Below are 18,433 nucleotides of genomic sequence, written 5' to 3' on the forward strand. Positions count from 1 at the left end.
TTATAGGTAGTAAGCAAAAAGGAGATTTCTCTTCTTCTCCTTTTTTCCCCTCTCCTATTGTTTTATAGTCTCAGTAACCCAGGTGATGCAGTCAGCTCCATCTTCAACAGCACAGATGACCAATGAAGCCCTCAGGGGTGATCTGAGCAGCACCCCTTTCCTAGGAAAAGCTTTCTCATTGCCTACCATGTACCAGATTTCCACCATAAGAGATGGGTTCCTTTAGATAGTGTTATATTTCCAAGAACGACCTATAATAATTACATTTTCAAAATTTTATTGGTCAGAGTAGAACTTGAGGTCCCAAAATGTGTGTGAGAGAGAAACTTTACATAGTCAGAGAAATAGAACTGAAGCATTAAGGAAAAGATCTAGATAATATGCCATTGAGAAGGGGTACAGACAGCCAGAAAGAACATACAGAGACTCAGTAGGACAAAAAAAAAATCCCTTGTCTTCTTTCTTTTCCTTTCCTGCTTTTTTTCAGTCTGGCTGAGTGTGTTGCCGTTGGGATCAACCAATCACTGCAGCACATTCACACTTTTCTTGGCCATGTAGTAGCAACTCCACTTCTACCCTGATAATTATCTTGCTTTACTCTTCATCTTTAAACAAATGTCTAGAGAATACAAAGAAAGTCAATTTTATTAATTACGTTACATGGCTTGACATTTTAAATTGTACTTCATAAAAAGAAGTTGGAATTCACAGCTATTTGGGGAAAAAAAAGCAGCAGAGAGGAGGAGAGATCCTTATCAAGCTCACATCAAGATATAACTTGTTTTAAAATTTATAAAAATAGAAAATTACAGTGCATGGCACATATCTTCATATCATTATAATAGCTGATCCTTTTCAGAATATGCTTTCTAAACTTTCATTTCTTTTTAAACACTTTTTAGTTTAAAGTATTATGTATTTAAAAATGTAAAAGTCATCTTGGCTTGTGGGCCATACACAAACAGACAATGAATCACATATGGCCTGTGGTCTGTAGTTCGCTGACCTTTGTCTTACATAAATGAATTAGTTCAGTGTCTAGAACATCATGAGTAGTGACTTATATGATTACCATTATTCCTTAAGGAACTTACACTCAGTGGAGCAAATCTTAAAAGCTAATTCAGAGGTCGGATAAATTACATATGCAAAAATTATAAAAAGAATTTTTTAAAAATTAACAATGGAACCTCCCTCTATTCCCTATTCCCTAAATACTATAAAGAAAAATAATTTTTTGAATGAAGACTTTGATGAGGTCTGAGACAGAAACCCTCAACACTCTTAAGAAACAATGGATGGTATGCTTTTTAAGGTGGAAAGAAACATCTTACTTCTGATTTTCTTTATTTTTTTCACTTGAGGTTTGCAAGCTGAAAGTCAAAGCTGAATTGCTCAGGACAATAGAACAAAGCTGAGAGTCAAAGCTAAATTGCTTAGGACAATAAAAGAGACTATAGAGATTGTGTGTACTGGACAGATCAGTGCAGTTAAGGAGGACAGAAACTTGGTTAAAAATGGGCCTTGCAGAAAAAGCAAATACAGTTTAAAGGAAATTAATCATATATCACAGTGAAAAAATTTTCGTTTTTCCACAAACTGTATTATTTGCTAGTATTTAGTTAAGCTGGGTCTCTTTTAGAATGAGGCTTAGGGAATGTGAGAAGAGTCTATTTACGGACTTTGGCTAAGCCAAAGCCAATCATGGAGGACAGATACCGGTCTGGGATTCATGCAGTTTAGTGAACTGATTGAGAGCACAGGTTAAGAGTCAAACAGAGCTGGTTTGATAGGTAAAAACCTCAGGTTTTTAAAATTAGCAGTGTAAGATGGGAAAACTACTTAACTTCTATCAGTGTTGATAGCTTTGTTTGTAAAATAAACAAAAATTATTGTTTTGCTTTAGGGATAAAGGAAATTGTGCCTTTAAAGCACTTAGAACAAAATATGGTAAGGAATACACGCCCTGGAAAGCCTAATTATTATTGTATGTCTTCATGAAGCCCACTTAAGTCACATTACCTGTGGGAACTGCAGATACTGGGCAAGCAACTCCTCTGGAGGCAAAGGCTAAGGACACGTGGAGGAATCAGAGGCAAGAAACCCAACATGGCATAAGCTATCAGTGACACAAACTCAAGAGCAGATGATGGGAGGCCTGTAGCCCCAGGGTCTGGGGAGTAGCTCCAAACAGCCCAATGGATGAAATACCAGATAAGAGGTCCTGCATTTAGACTTGGCTAACATTCCAGAAGTACTTTTGATGGCCCACAGCACTTGTCTATTGACATTTTGGGCCAGATACTTCTTTGAGGTAGTAGTTGTCCTACATACTAAAGAATATTTAGCGGCATCCCTGGCTTCTACCCAGAAATGTTTTATCATCAACATAACCCAATGTCCCCTGGGAAGCAAAACATCCCTGGTCGAGAACCAGTGATATATGAGGACAGTTTTCATTCCCTCTGATGATCTACAGAAATAATGGCACAAGGTCAAGGGAGTGGACTTTGTGGAAAACAAGAGGTCCTCAGTGAGGAGACAAGCTGGTGAAACATGATTTACTTACATAAGGATACAAACACTAATGGCATGTACCCATTGGTGAAACATTTAGGGCTCCTTAAGGATGTGTGATTTCTGTTCTCAGTCATAAAATAGAATGGAATATTTTGAAGTACACGCTGGTAGGTGTTAGCTTCTGAATCTAAGAAGTCTAGAGGTCCCCCAGAGCTATCTTTGGCTCTTAGCACCTTTATACTTCATGTTCCTTTGCCTGAAACTTCCTCCCTGAAGGCCAGTACCCATACAGCCACCTACAGCTCACTCACCTCACTCCTCTTTCCTTGACCAATTTTCCTGAATCTTTCCTATCTCAGAAGCTATTAGTTCTGGGTATCCTTCCCTGAAGCTCTAGACTGGCTGGATATCACTTTCCCGGGCTCCAGCCTGCTTAGTGGTCTATTGCTTCTTCTGGACTAACATTTCCTGAGGGCAAAAACAATATCTTGTTCTCTCATGTATTCCTAGGATCTAGCATGGTGTCTGGCACATAGTTGGCAATCACGGGGTATTTGTTGAATAACTTGGTAGTTGCTTTGCAGGAAATAAGCACATCTGGGGTAATCATATTTATATTTTGTTTAAAAATCTCTATATTTCAACTCAAAACCAGTCAAATTCCACATATTCTCAGTTATGCATGGGAACTAAGTCATGTGTATGCATGCATACACAGTGTGTAAAAATAGACAATGGAGACTTGGAATTGTGTGTGTGTTGGGGGAGTGAAGGATGAGAAAGGGGGGTGAAGGATGAGAAATTACAACACACACTCTTTGGATGACGGTTACACTAAAAGTCCAGACTTCATTACTGTGCAATATACCCATGAATCAAAATGGCATTTGTACCCTCTAAATTTATACAAAAAATTCTCTATTTCAGCTGCTACTTAGGAGCAAGTACCATTTTATGAATAAAGCACCATTGAAATCATTGCTATTCCTTGAAGCCAAAAAAGGTGATATTAGATTTAGAGGTAAACTGGTTAGTGCTAAAGAATCAAGTAATGAAACTAAAACCCACCGTATAGTGTGAAAGCTGAAGAGGCCTTACTCCACTTTGAGTAGATTTTTCTCTTCTGTAATTTTCAAAGGCTGTGCTTAGAAACTGTTTTTCTCATTTTATTCCCTGTTACTTATTGTTCTGCTGTGTGGATTTTTTCATTAGAGGTCTATTTGTGCCTGGTTTGCCCTGAGGGAAGGGATGATACAGAACTCTCATCTGTCCCTGTTACTATGTATTATTACTTGGGCAATGTCAAGGCAAATGCCATATAAATAAATAAAACACTCTGGAAGCTTCAGTTCTCACTGCTAGGCAGCAAAAAGAGCAAATGTTTAACTTTTAAGAGACAGACTTAATAAAAAGCTGCCATTTTCTCATAGTATGAGAGAAAAAGGATATTTTTCTCAAGCATTTATAATTTGGCATTGAGGATTAATAAAATGTTATTGAGTCTGGCTTTGTTATCTGTCTGTAACAATGGTTATTTGGTTTTATCACAGCCTGGAAATCTCAGTTCTATGGGGCTTAGTGTATATACTCAGCTATTGCATAATAAAATCAATCTATTGAAAGGAACAGAATCTTTTATTAGGTGAGGGTGGGCAGAAGAGATTAATTTTTCATCACTCCGAAGGCTCATTTCTGGTTAATCTTGTTTTGGTTTCCCCAATCATGTGGAGTGTCAGTAAAACCCAGTCAGAATTACCATCTTCTGAACTCCATGCGAGAAAACTCCATTACTCCCAGATACTGTTGGATCTTCCACCAAGTACTCTTCTTGGGGTAGGGTGTTGGGGGTTCAGTTGATGTATACCTTCTGTGCAGCAGATAGCTAACATGTAAATGTAGAGATTGTCAGCACAAAGAGGATAGTGCAATTATTTTAACACAAGTAGAGTAAATCTTCTCTATTTTTTTTCCCAAAAGTGAAAGAATGCTTCCAGTATTCTTTCTGTGAATACTTTCACTTCTTTCCCGGAAGAGCTGATAAATTGAGTGTTCTAGTAAAATAAACATCCTTGATAAGAGAGATTCACTACACTGTCCCTAATGTGATACATAGACCATCATAGCACTTGCCACATATGGATTGCACATTTTCAAATCATTAAAATCCTAGAGTTCTAAGGACCCTATTGCAGTCAGATACTATGTGATAGCTATTTGCCAAAGATGGCCTCTAGTATCCATGCTTTTGCATTGTCCCTCTCATATTGAAGCTGGGCTGATCCTGTGACTTGCTGTTTCAAGAGAAGGTGGCAGAAGTGATGATATATCTGAACTTCTGAGAGCCTGAGCTTCCACATAAGAAGTTCTGTTGCCCGGAAGGAGAGACCACATGGAGAGACAACATGGAAATACTATACAGAGAGGTCATATGAAGAGGGGACACCCCGAGGCTATAGGGAGAGAGAAAGGGAAGCCCAGATTTCCTAGGATCCCAGCTGATCCCAGCTATCCCTGCCAAGGTGCTAGGTACATGAGTGCATCCATCTTGGACACTCCATCTTGGATATTGAATATGGAGCTCCCATCTGACTGCAATTGTGTAAGGAGCTATGAGCAAGACCAGCAGGAGAAGATACAGCTGAGACACAGTGAACCCACAGAATCATCAGAAATAACAGAATAATTGTTGGTTTAGCCACAATGTTTTGTGGCTAATTTGTTATGCACTCATAGATAACAAAGGTAGACACCCTAAAACACGAATAATTTAGTCTAGCCTTCTTATATTGTAGGTGAGGAAACTGAAGAAACTGAAGACCAGAGCAATGAACCCATTTAACCAATGTTACAAAGTAATTTAGAAAAAAAAAAATGCTGGAATTAGAAGTCATATATCTGGAGTTTTAATTAAATTGTCTGTTAACCTTGCTATGCTGCTTAATATATCACTGTGGCCCAGTAATTCCACTTTTGAGAATATATCATTAGGAAATAATGAGAACAAATTGTGTCTCAATATGTTCACCATACTATAATTTATAACAAACAATTGGAAACAAACTGTAAGTAAAAGTATAGAGGAACAGTGTATTAGTCCGTTTTCACACTGCTGATAAAGACAGACTGGGCAATTTACAAAAGAAAAAGGTTTAATTGGACTTACAAAGAAGCCTCACTATCATGGTGCAAGGCAAGAAGGAGCAAGTCCCACTTTACATAGTTGGCAGCAGGCAAAGAGAGAAGAAGGAAGATGCAAAAGCAGAAATTCCTGATAAAACCATAAGACCTCCTGAGACTTATTCACTGCCATGAAAACAATATGGGGGAACCACCCCCATGATTCAATTATCTCCCATAGGGTCCCTCCCACAACATGTGAAATTATGAGAGTGCAGTTCAAGATAAGATTTGGGTGGGTACACAGAGCCAAACCATATCAACCAGTAAAGGGATTTCTTGTCTTTGCACTTAAAGAATAACATAGCCATTAAAAATAATGCTTACAAATATCATGAAAAACACATGACATTATGGTAAATGAAAGAAGTGTAACACTTGAAAGCAGGATATGGAACGCTTTATATAAGATCCCCAAGTTAGTTTTTTTCTTCTTCTAAAGACTAGGTAGGAAAAGAGATTGAAAAGATATCATAAAAACATTAACCATAGTTATTAACAAGTAGTGATGTTAGATAACGCATTTTTCTTTTTCCCATTTTTTCATGTTATTTCCATATTTTGATATTAGACACATATTTTACACTGAAAAAATGTGTAAAGAAAAGTCAGACTGTACTGACTTTAAGGCCTTAATTTTTAAAAAAATTTCCATAGGTTTTTGGGAACAGGTGTTATTTGGTTACACGAGTAAGTTCTTTAGTGATGATTTGCGAGATTTTGGTGCACCCATCACCCAAGCAGTATACACTGAACCCGATTTGTAGTCTTTTATCCCTCACCTCCCTCCCACTTTTCCCCTGAGTCCCCAAAGTCCTTTGCATTCCCCTGAGTCCATTGCATCATTCTTATGCCTTTACTTCCTCATAGCTTAGCTCCCACTTATGAGTGAGAACATGTGATGTTTAGTTTTCTATTCCTGAGTTACTTCACTTAGAATAAGAGTCTCCAGTTCCATCCAGGTTGCTGCAAATGCCATTAATTCAGCTGAGTAGTATTCCATTGTGTGTGTGTGTGTGTGTGTGTGTGTGTGTGTATATATATATATATATATATATCACGATTTTTTTATCCACTCATTGATTGATGGGCATTTGGGCTGGTTTCATATTTTTGCAATTTCAAATTTTGCTGCTATAAACATATGTGTGCAAGTATCTTTTTCGTATAATGACTTCTTTTCCTATGGGTAGAAACCCAGCAGTGGGATTGCTGAATCAAATGGCAGTTCTATTTTTAGATCTTTAAGGAACCTCCACACTGTTTTGCATAGTGGTTGTACCAGTTCTAGTTTACATTCCCACCAGCAGTGTAGAAGTGTTCCCTTTTCATCCCTTCCACACCAACATCTATTATTTTTTGATTTTTTGATTATGGCCATTCTTGCAGGAGTAAGGTGGTGGTATCACATTGTGGTTTTGATTTGCATTTCCCTGATCATTAGTGATGCTGAGCATTTTTTCATATGTTTGTTGGCTATTTGTATATCTTCTTTTGAGAATTGTCTATTCATGTCCTTAGCCCACTTTCTGATGGGATTGTTTTTTTCTTGTTAATTTGCTTGACTTCCTTGTAGATATTAGTCCTTTGTCAGATGCGTAAATGGTGAAGACTTTCTCCCACTCTGTGGGTCGTCTTTTACTCTGCTGGCTAACTTTTCCTTTTTTTGTTCAGAAGCTCTTTAGTTTAATTAAGTCCCACCTGTTTATCTTTGTTTTTGTTGCATTTGCTTTTGGGTTCTTGGTCATGAAGTCTTTGCCTAAGCCAATGTCTAGAAGGGTTTTTCCAATGTTATCTTCTAGAATTTTTATAGTTTCATGTCTTAGATTTAAGTCCTTGATCCATCTTGGTTGATTTTTGTATAAAGTGAGAGATAAGGATTCAGTTTGTGGCTTGCCAATTATCCCAGCATCATTTGTTGAATAGGGTATCCTTTCCCCACTTTTATGTTTTTGTTTGCTTTGTTGAAGATCAGTTCACTGTACATATTTGGCTTTACTTCTGGGTTTGCTATTATATTCTGTTGGTCTATGCACCAGTTTTTATATCAGTACCATGCTGTTTTGATGATGATGGTCTTATAGTATATTTTGAAGCCAGTTAATGTGATGCCTCCAGATTTGTTCTTTTTACTTAGTCTTACTTTGGCTATGCAGGCTCTTTCTTGGTCCCACATACATTTTAGGATTGTTTTTTCTAGTTCTGTGAAGAATGCTGGTGGTATTTTGATGTGAATTGCATTGAATTTGTAGATTCCTTTTTGGCAGTATGGTCATTTTCACAATATTGAGTCTACCCATCCATGCGCATGGAATGTTTTTCTATTTGTTTGTGTCATCTATGATTTCTTTCAGCAGTGTTTTGTAGTGTTCCTTGTAGAGGTCTTTCACCTCCTTGGTTAGGTATATTCCTAAGTATTTTATTTTATTTTTTTGCAGCTATTGTAGAAAGAGTTGAATTATTGATTTGATTCTCAGCTTGGTTTGTGTTGGTGTATAGCAGAGCTACTGATTTGTATACATTAATCTTGCATCCTGAAATTTTGTTGAATTCATTTATCAGTTCTAGGAGCTTTCTAGAGGAGTCTTTAGGGTTTTCTAGATATACAAACATATCATATGCAAACAGTGAATTTGACATCCTCTTTACTGATTTGGATGCCCTTTATTTCTTTCTCTTGCCTGATGGCTCTGACAAAGACTTCCAGTACTATGTTGAATAGATGTGGTGAGAGTGAGCATCCTTGTATTGTTCCAATTCTGAAAGGGAATGCTTTTACCTTTTCCCTATTCGGTGTTATGCTGGCTGTGGATTTGTCATAGATGACTTTTATTACACTGAGGTTTGTCCCTTGTTTATCACTTTTGCTGAGGATTTTAATCATAAAAGGATGCTAGATTTTTTTCTGCATCTGTTGAGATGATCAGGTGATTTTTGTTTTTAATTCTTTTTATGTGGTGTATCACATTTATTGACTTGTATATGTTAAACCATCCTTGCATCCCTGGTATGAAACTCACTTGATCATGGTGGATTATCTTTTTGATATGCTGTTGGATTCGGTTAGCTAGTATTTTGTCAAGGATTTTTGCTTCTATATTCACTAGGGATATTGGTCTGTAGTTTTCTTTTTGTTTTTTTTGTTATGTCCTTTCCTGGTTTTGGTATTAAGGTTATACTGGCTTCATATAATGATTTAGGGAGGATACCCTCTTTCTCTATCTTGTGGAATAGTGTCAATAGGATTGTTACCAATCCTTCTTTGAATGCCTGATAGAATTCAGCTGTGAATCCATCTTGTCCTGGACATTTTATGGTTGGTAATTTTTTTTTTTTTTTTTGAGACGGAGTCTTGCTCTGTCACCCAGGCTAGAGTGCAGTGGCATGATCTCGGGTCACTGAAACCTCTGCCTCCCGGATTCAAGTGATTTTCCTGCCTCAGCCTCCCAAATAGCTGGGATTATAGGCACCAGCCACCACGCCTGGCTAATTTTTGTACTTTTAGTAGAGACGGGATTTTACCATCTTGGCTATGCTGCTCTTGAACTCCTGACCTCGTGATCCACCTGCCTTGGCCTCCCAAAGTACAGGGATTACAGGCGTGAGCCACTGTGCCCGGCTGGTTTTTCTTTTTCCTAGAGTGAGAGGTCATTATCTTCCATAGAGTATTCAGTCAGTAACAACCAGAATTGAAGGTTCTGCAACATTACTGCCCCCACTGCCATTTTTCCTGGTTGAATAAATCATGGTCATGACAATTCATCTGGCTTTACTTTGATCTCCATCTTTATTCAATCATGCTATAATGTTTTCCTGATTTTTCTGTAATTTGGGGAGGAAACAGTGGCCACGAGGAAGGGGTGGGAGGTAGACAAGGTCAGGGTGGGAAGATAGTATTGAACTTTACTTCTTGAAATGTGAAAAAAAAAAATGTTTGACTACAAGGCCATATGCCCCAACACTGGATTAATATCATGTTAGCAGAAGATGTCTAGTGTTGACTTTGGCTCTGATTACTTCAGTTAACTGCTTCCTTGAATGAAATATGGAAGGCAGTCCCAATGACTTACTGTATAATCCTATAATTTTTATTTAAGTTACTGGTACAAAAGTATAGATCATTTGTATTACTGACAGTTTTGCTTAATTTATTCTACTAATAACATTTGATTGGTACTTATACTTTGAATGGTAGAATCAGGACCTAGGATGATAATGAAAGTTGGTATTATTAGGTTGATGTGAACAATATGAAATTTAATGAAGATAAATGTAAGAACTGGCCCTTAGGTCCAACAAAGCAAAGTAAAAACAGGTGAGAGAAGATATACATTTGGTTTAGCATATAGATCAAACACTGTGAGGCTTTGGCTTATGGTAAGCTTCAAGAGAGACAACACTTTGGCGTGGGTGCTCAGAGAATCTCTGTAATCACAGGCTTATGAACAGAACAATAGAATAATGATGCAAACAGTGCCAGACTCTGCATTGATCAGATCACCTCTGGAATATTGTTTTAAGTTCTAGGTGCCTTAAAGCATATGGATATATATTCATATTAGATTGCTAAGAGTTGAAGTCATGTCATAGAGAAAACAAACAAAGAATGTTTGCTGGGGTGAGGGTGGGGTAGCATTATAGCTATCTTTAAATATTAAATGATTTTCCAAGTGGAATGTGACCAAGGACTGGTATACAAGATATAAGGTTAGGGTGAATGAATGATAACTAAGCCAGAGCATATTTTTTTAACATGAGGAAGATATTTTTAGCAGACAGCGCTCTTTCAAGATGTCATGGGCTGCCTCATTAGGAGGCAAGTGTTTAGCTCTAAAGGCATTCAAGAAGATGCTGGAAAAGCAAATGTCAGAAAAGAAATGTCAGAAACAAATACAAGTTATCTCATTCCTGAGAAAACTATAACTTACTTGGTAGATCCACAACTTTGGATAGGGAGGGTGAAAGGTGCCAATGATTTTGCAGATGGTCTCAAAGGCAGCAAAGGCAGATCTGCTTTTATGGGTGTTTTTAAGCTGTTCAGTCTACTTAATTTGCTACTGTAAATGTTTTGCATATTTAAAAATTGGGCTTAAATTTTTTTTAAAATAACTTTGGCTCACCCTAATGAATAACTCCCAGAATTAAAAAATTGAATAGCAAAAACAAAGTAGTTGATATGGTAAAACACATTGAGAAATATGACTGCACGTCCTGTCTTTCCTAAGTCCTATATAGCTCCATTCTTAATTTTTTTTTCAAATAAAATAGATTAGTAACAGTAAACAGCATCTGCAGAGAACTGCAGAGAACCATAGTTGTGGGAACCATAGTTGTCCTTGCTTTTATTTATTAGTCACATAACCTTTGGTGTATCACACCTACTAAAGTCCATGAAAGTAATGTCTTTATGGTATTTTGAATGAGAGTGGTTGCTCTCCGGTGTCGTTTGATTCTTTCTCCTCTTTGAGGAGTCCACAGTATAGCCACACTTTGGAGAAAAGTATCAAAAAGTGGTTTGTCTTTTGACTTTTTGACTTCTCGTTGTCCACTTCCAGCCGCAATCATCTCCGTCCTACCAGACTCTGGGACGTGAATGTGTAATTACAGCCCATTGTCTGTGCAGCAATTATAGCCTAATTTGACTTGTTGCACAGAAAGATGACAAAAGTGCTGGCTGTCAGGCAGGGTCAGAGGTCAGCCATTACCCCACGGACTACAGGCAGCAGCCTCATCAGGATTCTGTGGAAGGCTCGTCTCTGGGCAGGACGGGTCTGCAGCTGTCTGTGCGTCTTTGCAGATGACTCTGGGTGAAAACATGGACTGTTTTCAAGATAGATGATCCCAGCATGCAGTTTGGCTTCTTGCTTTCTTATCAAAGATGTCAAAATTGTTCTGCATTGAATGAAGCTATTTCTTGTGTCTTCTATATAAATTTTGAGTGGGACATGTACATAACCCAGCTTTAAGATATTTTATCAACTTTCTAGAAATAAACTTAAGATTATGAAATGGTATTTAAAAGGAATGTTAAATCAGTATGCTACATTAGTATGAAAACTCCTGTGTGTTAAATAGGATAATAACTTGGATGCAATTAAATGAATTGTATCCAGATAGAAAGTCCTAGAGACACTATAAATAAGAATCATAAAATCACAAAGTAAAACTAAAAAAGCATATCCTGTATCAGTTAACCTAGTCCTTGTAGGTAATAAATAAATATTCCTTAAATAATTTTTCTTATGTTTTGTCTATTCTACATTTAAGTCTCTGATAGTAGGCAAATTCAGATCTATTTCAAGAGAGAGAACATTTTACTGTTATTGAAAGATTCTTTAATCCCATTTTCAAATATTTGATATATTTAACATAATTGATCTTCTCCAAATTTAGACAGACATACTGGTCAAACTCATAGTCATTTCAATGAATGAAAGTAATAGAAATTATAATTGAAAGAAAATATTATGCTAAGTGACAGTGCCGATATTCTAGAAATCAGAAACAAAATACAAAATGGGCTTGAGAAAATTGGTTCATTAAAAAATATATATTTAGTAAGGGCCAATCTAAGGTGGATGGGGGCAAAAAAAGTTTAAACACAAATCCAGTTAGGTACAATAAAAAATACATTTTGATGCCAATGCACTTAATAGGCAGTATAAATAAAATGCTTTTATGAAATATAGCAATGTGATATTGTAATCTAACCAAATATGTTAGGTACCAGGAAGCATTCCTTACTATTTTATTCTATAAAAGAAGAGGATTGTATTTGTTTCTACTACTCTATTTCATTATTTTATTCTTGTCAGAAAGCTGTAGTGCACTTAGAGTTTAGGGCAGGATTTTAAGCCCTAGAAAGCCAGGTAATAATCAAAGAAAAGTCATTTTTAGGTTCCCAGGCTGAGGTAAAACATAGAAGTCAGGAAATGGTTTAATAATGAGTAAGCAAACAGGAAGTGAAAGCAGTGAGCCACACAGGCCAGCTGACTTAGATGATCATGGCGGGCTCAGAGACGAAGGAAGTGAGAATTCAGCTGTCAAACCAAGAGTGTTGGCACCAGAGATTACAGTGGGTGTGTGGGGAACCTATCATCCAATTCTTTGCCTGCAACAAGGGCATTTGAGATTCATGACCATTTCAAAGATCTGGTTGTATGGCCTAATTCACCTGATCCTTTGGGTTAATGCTGAGAGAACTGCCACCATTTCCATTATAACAAAAGTACCCTTTATTGAGGAATTGTTATATAGTGGGCATAGTATAGGTAAACACTTACTCACTTATTCCCTTATTCTATATATGAGTACTGAGCTTAGAATGTGCCAATTACTGTGATACTTACTAGGATACAACAGCAAGTGAAAACAAATATGGTCCTTGCTCTCACAGCTAGGATGAGGTAGATATTAATTATATAATGTATATAACTTAAATAAATATAAATACACATGTAATTTAAAATGTGTTAAGTACTATTGACAATAGAAAGGGGTACTTGGAATATAGGTAGATGAAGAATAAAATTTGATGTAACGTTCATAATCTAGTAGAGGTCTCCTTTTACAGAGAAATAGGCAGAGGCGTGGAGAAGCTAATTCCCGAAGTCACAGGCCTACAAGAGGAGAGCTGAACTCTTCTGTATAGTCTTCCTGGTCACATACTAACTAAAACAAGACTCACACAAATGTAGAACTGAAACAGAAACTTAGATCTTGTATAAATTAATTCATTGATTTATTCAAATAATATTTGTTGAGTGGCAGCTCTAGGTACAGGGGACATCATAGAAAAAGGCCCTCTTTTTTGTGCAAATAAGACTTATATTTTAGTGGGTAAAAATAGATGAACAAACTGGCTACCTAAATATCAGTGATAAAAGAATAGCAAAGAAACAGACTCGTGTGATGGACAATGACAGAATGGCTCATTTTTCTTAGCAGTACCAGGAAAGGCCTCCCTGAAACCAGAACAGGAAGAAGCAGGCCCTTCAGAGGGCTCAGGGAAGAGTCTTTCAGCTAGAGGGAATTGCTAGGACAAAGGCCCTGAGAAGGGAATAGCTTGCATGTTTGAGAGACAGAAAGAATCTCTGGGTGGCCAGAGTATCAGGAAGAGACATGTAGGATGAGTCTGAAGAGACGTTCAGGGTCCAGATTACAAAGGACCTTGTGGGTCAGGGGTTTAGATTTTATTTCAGTTGAATGAGAAGTTTGGGGAAGGTCATTAAAGGAGACAAGGTGAAGAAGATGGGATATGATTTAAGTTTGTTGTTGTTGTTGTTTTTGACAGAGTTTCTCTCTTGTTGCCCAGGCTGGAGTGCAGTGGTGCAATCTTGGCTCACTGCAACCTCCACCTCCTGAGTTCGAGCGATTCTCCTGCCTTAGTCTCCTAGGTAGCTGGGATTACAAGCACACACCACCATGCCCAGCTAATTTTAGTATTCTTAGTAGAGACAGGGTTTCACCATGTTGGCCAGGCTGGTCTCGAACTCCTGACCTCAGGTGATCCACCCACCTTGGCCTCCCAAAATGCTGGGATTACAGGCGTGAGCCACCACACCTGGCTGATTTGAGTTTTAAATGATCACTCTGACTGCTATGAAGAGGATGGATTAAAGGAGGCTACCATGGATAAAGGGAGTACCCAGGGGGGCACTCTCATATGCCTCACAGGTAAGAGAGGATGGTGGCACTGATGAGGTAGCAATAGTGGAACTGGCAAGAAGTGAATATCTTAAAGACCTTTTTATTAAAAAAATGTCAAATGCATACAAATTTAGAAAAAAATCGTAAAATAAACTCTGACACACCCATCACCCACATTTGACCATTATCAACTCGTTGCCAGTTTTGTTTCTTATATAGCTCGCCAACTTTTCCAGATTATTTTGCAGCAAATATAAAATGTTATATCATTTCATCCATAAATATTACATTATAAATGTTTAATAGACAAGGATTTATATTTTGAATACAATACTAATTTATGCCTAAACATGGACAATAATCCTTAACTTTTTTTCAGTCCTTCTGTTAGATTTTAATCATAACAACTTTTATCAAGTACAACTTTACTGCTAATATGTCTAATTTTATGTATGTATGTATTTTTTATTGATACATAATAAAATGTACATAATAAGATGTACATATTTTAAGGGTAAATGTGATATTTTGATACATTCATATTATGTCTAAAGGTCAAATCACAGTAATTGGAATGCACCTCACCTTAAATATTTATCTTTTATTTATGCTAGTAACATATGAATTGTTCTATCCTCTCTTCATCTGCTATTCCCCTCTCCCCTAGTGTTATCAAATATCCTGTCAGTGTTCAAATTTCTTTGTCTTATGACTTTTTAATGATTTATTTGAGTCAAGGTCCTTATGTTCATATATTGCATTTGGTTGATGTGACATTTATGTCTCTCTTGTTATTTTCTTTTCCTTGTAACTTATTCATTAAAGAATTTGTGTGGCTTCATTAAGAGTGTTTGTCAATTTGGACTTACCTAATTGCATCATAAGGGTGTCATTTTATGTGTTCCTCTATCCCCTGTGTCTTCTGTAACAAGTTAGAGCTAAACGTTTAATTGACTTCAGGTTTATTTTTTTTTTCTTTTCTTTGCCAAATGTCCTTCCATCAGGAGGTACACAATATCTGAGTGTCTCTTTTTGGGATGTTAACAATTGTTGATAATCATCACTCAGATCTCTAAATTAGCAGTTGCAAAATAGTGATAATGTAATTCTATTATTGAGAAGTAGAAATATGGTTTTGAAACATATTTTAGAGATAGCATAGATAAGACTTGCTGATGGAATTCTGATGAGAGGAAGAGAAAGACAGAAATTGAGAATGACTCATGCTTTTGGCTTAAAAAGTTAGGTTGATGGCATTGCCAATTACTGGTTTGGAGAAGGCTGAGAGCAGCTTTAGGGTATGTGGAAAATAAGAGTGAAGGATTATATACCTTATAAATATCCAGGTGGACATCTCAAGAATGTAGAATAGAATTCAGAAAAGGAATCAGAACTATATAGTATAGTCACAGTATATACTTGTATTTAAAACTGGGGGTCAGGTTGAGATTACCTAGAAGGAGGTGTTTAGAAAGAGAAGAAAAGAAGTTTTGAATACTTATAAGGAATTTTGACCAATTGATCCCTAAGTAGAACCATGCTAGGAATTGAACAGAAAGGTCAACTTGTCTCAGGAAGCTTCTCCAGGTACAACAGTATAAATCCAAGAGTAGGAGTTTCCCTGTATGATACAGAGGAGAAACATTATGCTTGCTTTCGGACAAGTAGTGCTAATCTACATAAGGCATACCCCTGTACCTTGGACATCAGGAAGAATTTCTCCCTTGTCCTCAAGGTGATATCCACTAGAAAGCACTACAGTGGGCAGAGTTACAAACCCTACCTCTACTGTGCTAAGTGGAATTATATCATGGCTCCCATGGCCCTTGTCACGTGGTGTTACTCCTGTGATTAAGTTATGCTATGTGGCAAAAGGCATTTTGCAGACATAAGGTTACTGATCTGTTGACATTAAAATAAGAGATTACTGGGTGTGCCTAACCTAATCACATGAGTTCTTTGAAAGCAGAGAGTTTTCTCCTGGTGGCAGAGGAAGAAGTCAGAGAGATTCCAAATGTGAGGATTTGATGCACTATTGCTGGCTTGAAGATGGAGGGAGGCACATGGCAAAGAAAACAGGCCAGCAAGGAAATGGGGATGTCAGTCCTACAAGCACAAGGGACTGAATTTGTCGAACACCTTGAATGCGTTTGGAAGTGTGTTGTTCTCCAGAGCTTCCAGATAACAGGACAGCTTGCCTGATACCTTAATTTTGGTCATGTGAGTCTCTAAGCAGAGAACCCAGTTAAATCTCTCCCTCCTTCTGACCTACAGAACTATGAGATAATGAATGGGTAGTGGTGTGAGCCAATACGCTGTGGTAAGTTGTAACTCATTGTTAGAAAACTAATGTGCCTATGACATGCCAGACACTGTGACCGGCTGCTAGGAGGTATACAAAGATAATGATGCAAAAACCCGGCTTTCAGTTATTCATCCATGTAAAGACAAGAGGTGGAACTGTCTTGTCTTGAGAGTTAAACCAGATCTTTTCTTCTGTGTGAAAACAAGCATCTTCAACCCTAGTTCCTACTGTTTCTCTTCCCCTGTAATAAGACAGCACACACCGGGAAGCTACATGACTAACTGACATAGAGCATGTAAATTTGTTGTCTGTATCAGTACAGAATCATTGAAGACTTAAGCTGGAATGTTATATAATGAATAATATCTAATATTTGCTCAAATTCATTATTATAAAAAATATCCCAAATCTACAATTAACACAAAATAAGTACAATATCATGCAGTTATGAGATATTGGTGTCCTCCTCCTAATGCACAAATACAAGTGTGAGCTGAGAAGATATACCTGCCTGGGTTATAATTAGTATTTAATTGATCATAGTGCACCTGGGTTGTGGTAAAGTTCTTGCAGCACTGTTTTAAGTCAGTGAATGTGTGTGGTTTTAAATTATTTTTTAAAAAGCCAGTGTAGAACTAGGAACATTCTAATCAATGACATCATTTTGATAAGGAATATATACTATATAGTAATTGGATAAATTTTATGGAATGAATGTTCCAAAAGAAGCAGATTTGGCAGTGCATGTTCACCCACTGGGTGTCTCTAATATGTTAGAATTTGGTGTGTAACACATTTGAGTGGGGAGTTTAAGTACTTTCAACATCCCTTTCTGGAGGATTTTTTGAAAACTAAATTCTTTGCAGTGCACTATCAGATCATCAAGAAGTGACACAAACTTGTTACTGGTAAAGTCACATCCTTTAACTACACATTATAAAAAAAATATGCTCGTGGTCTCTCTCTCTATCTCCCTCTCTCTCTGTCTCTTTCTCTCTCTCTCTTTCTCTCTTTGCAGTAGAGATGGCAACTATCTACCAAATATTTGTGCGTCCCCTTTCAAACCTTTCACTGAGAGGCAGCTACCTAGGCCAGGACTGCATTTCCCAACAACACTTACAGTCAAGTGTGGCTGTGTAGCTTGTTCTCACTTATAGACAGTGTATGTTCTCTAGTTTCTTTTCTTCATCTGCTAGCCATAGGCAGAGGATTCTTAGGCTCTAGCCTGAGTTCCAAAATAACCCCATGGAAGATGGTAGGCTGACCAGGAACACATACATTGGACGATAACAAAGGGTCAAGTAAATTTGATTGCGTTAAACTAAGAGATGTGCGTGTGTGTGTGTGTGTAAAGTATAAAATGTAATCATTCTGAACAATTGCTTATAATCTTTATAATCTGGACATTTCATACATCTGATTAAAATCCTCTTATCAGGCATCAAGATGTCACTAGTATATTAAACCTGTGTTATAAACAGAAAGTGTAATGAAAGTCATATTCAGTTTTGCTTTTTATTTTGAAAAAATGAAGCAGATCTTTAGTTGCAGTGTGTAGACCATTGCTTGTATGTATTCTTTTATCATTAAAAAACATAACCAGATAATTATTTTAGCTCTAGTAAAGAATTTCTGCTTCCATAATTTATCTGTTGTTGATGTCATAACACATAAATTTCAATCTTAAATATTTGGTCCCCCAAACAAAAATAATATAATAAAAAATTCAACAAAAATTTGTAGTGAACAAGTAATGCTTCCTTCTTAATTAATTTTTAAAAA

General features: G+C 37.0%; 1 long non-coding RNA gene across 1 annotated transcript in view; it reads left to right on the forward strand.

The window, feature by feature from the left end:
* Positions 1–3,458: 3,458 nt before the first annotated feature.
* The window catches only part of LOC130540721 (uncharacterized), a 42,040-nt gene continuing 27,065 nt past the window's right edge, over positions 3,459–18,433 (forward strand). Inside the window, exons 1-2 of the long non-coding RNA XR_008954713.2 lie at positions 3,459–3,523; positions 4,251–4,339. This is a non-coding gene — a long non-coding RNA (uncharacterized LOC130540721). The remainder of the gene's footprint in view (positions 3,524–4,250; positions 4,340–18,433) is intronic.

The sequence above is a fragment of the Pan paniscus genome, chromosome 14 (assembly GCF_029289425.2).
Source record: "Pan paniscus chromosome 14, NHGRI_mPanPan1-v2.0_pri, whole genome shotgun sequence".
In the NCBI taxonomy this organism is placed as follows: domain Eukaryota; kingdom Metazoa; phylum Chordata; class Mammalia; order Primates; family Hominidae; genus Pan; species Pan paniscus.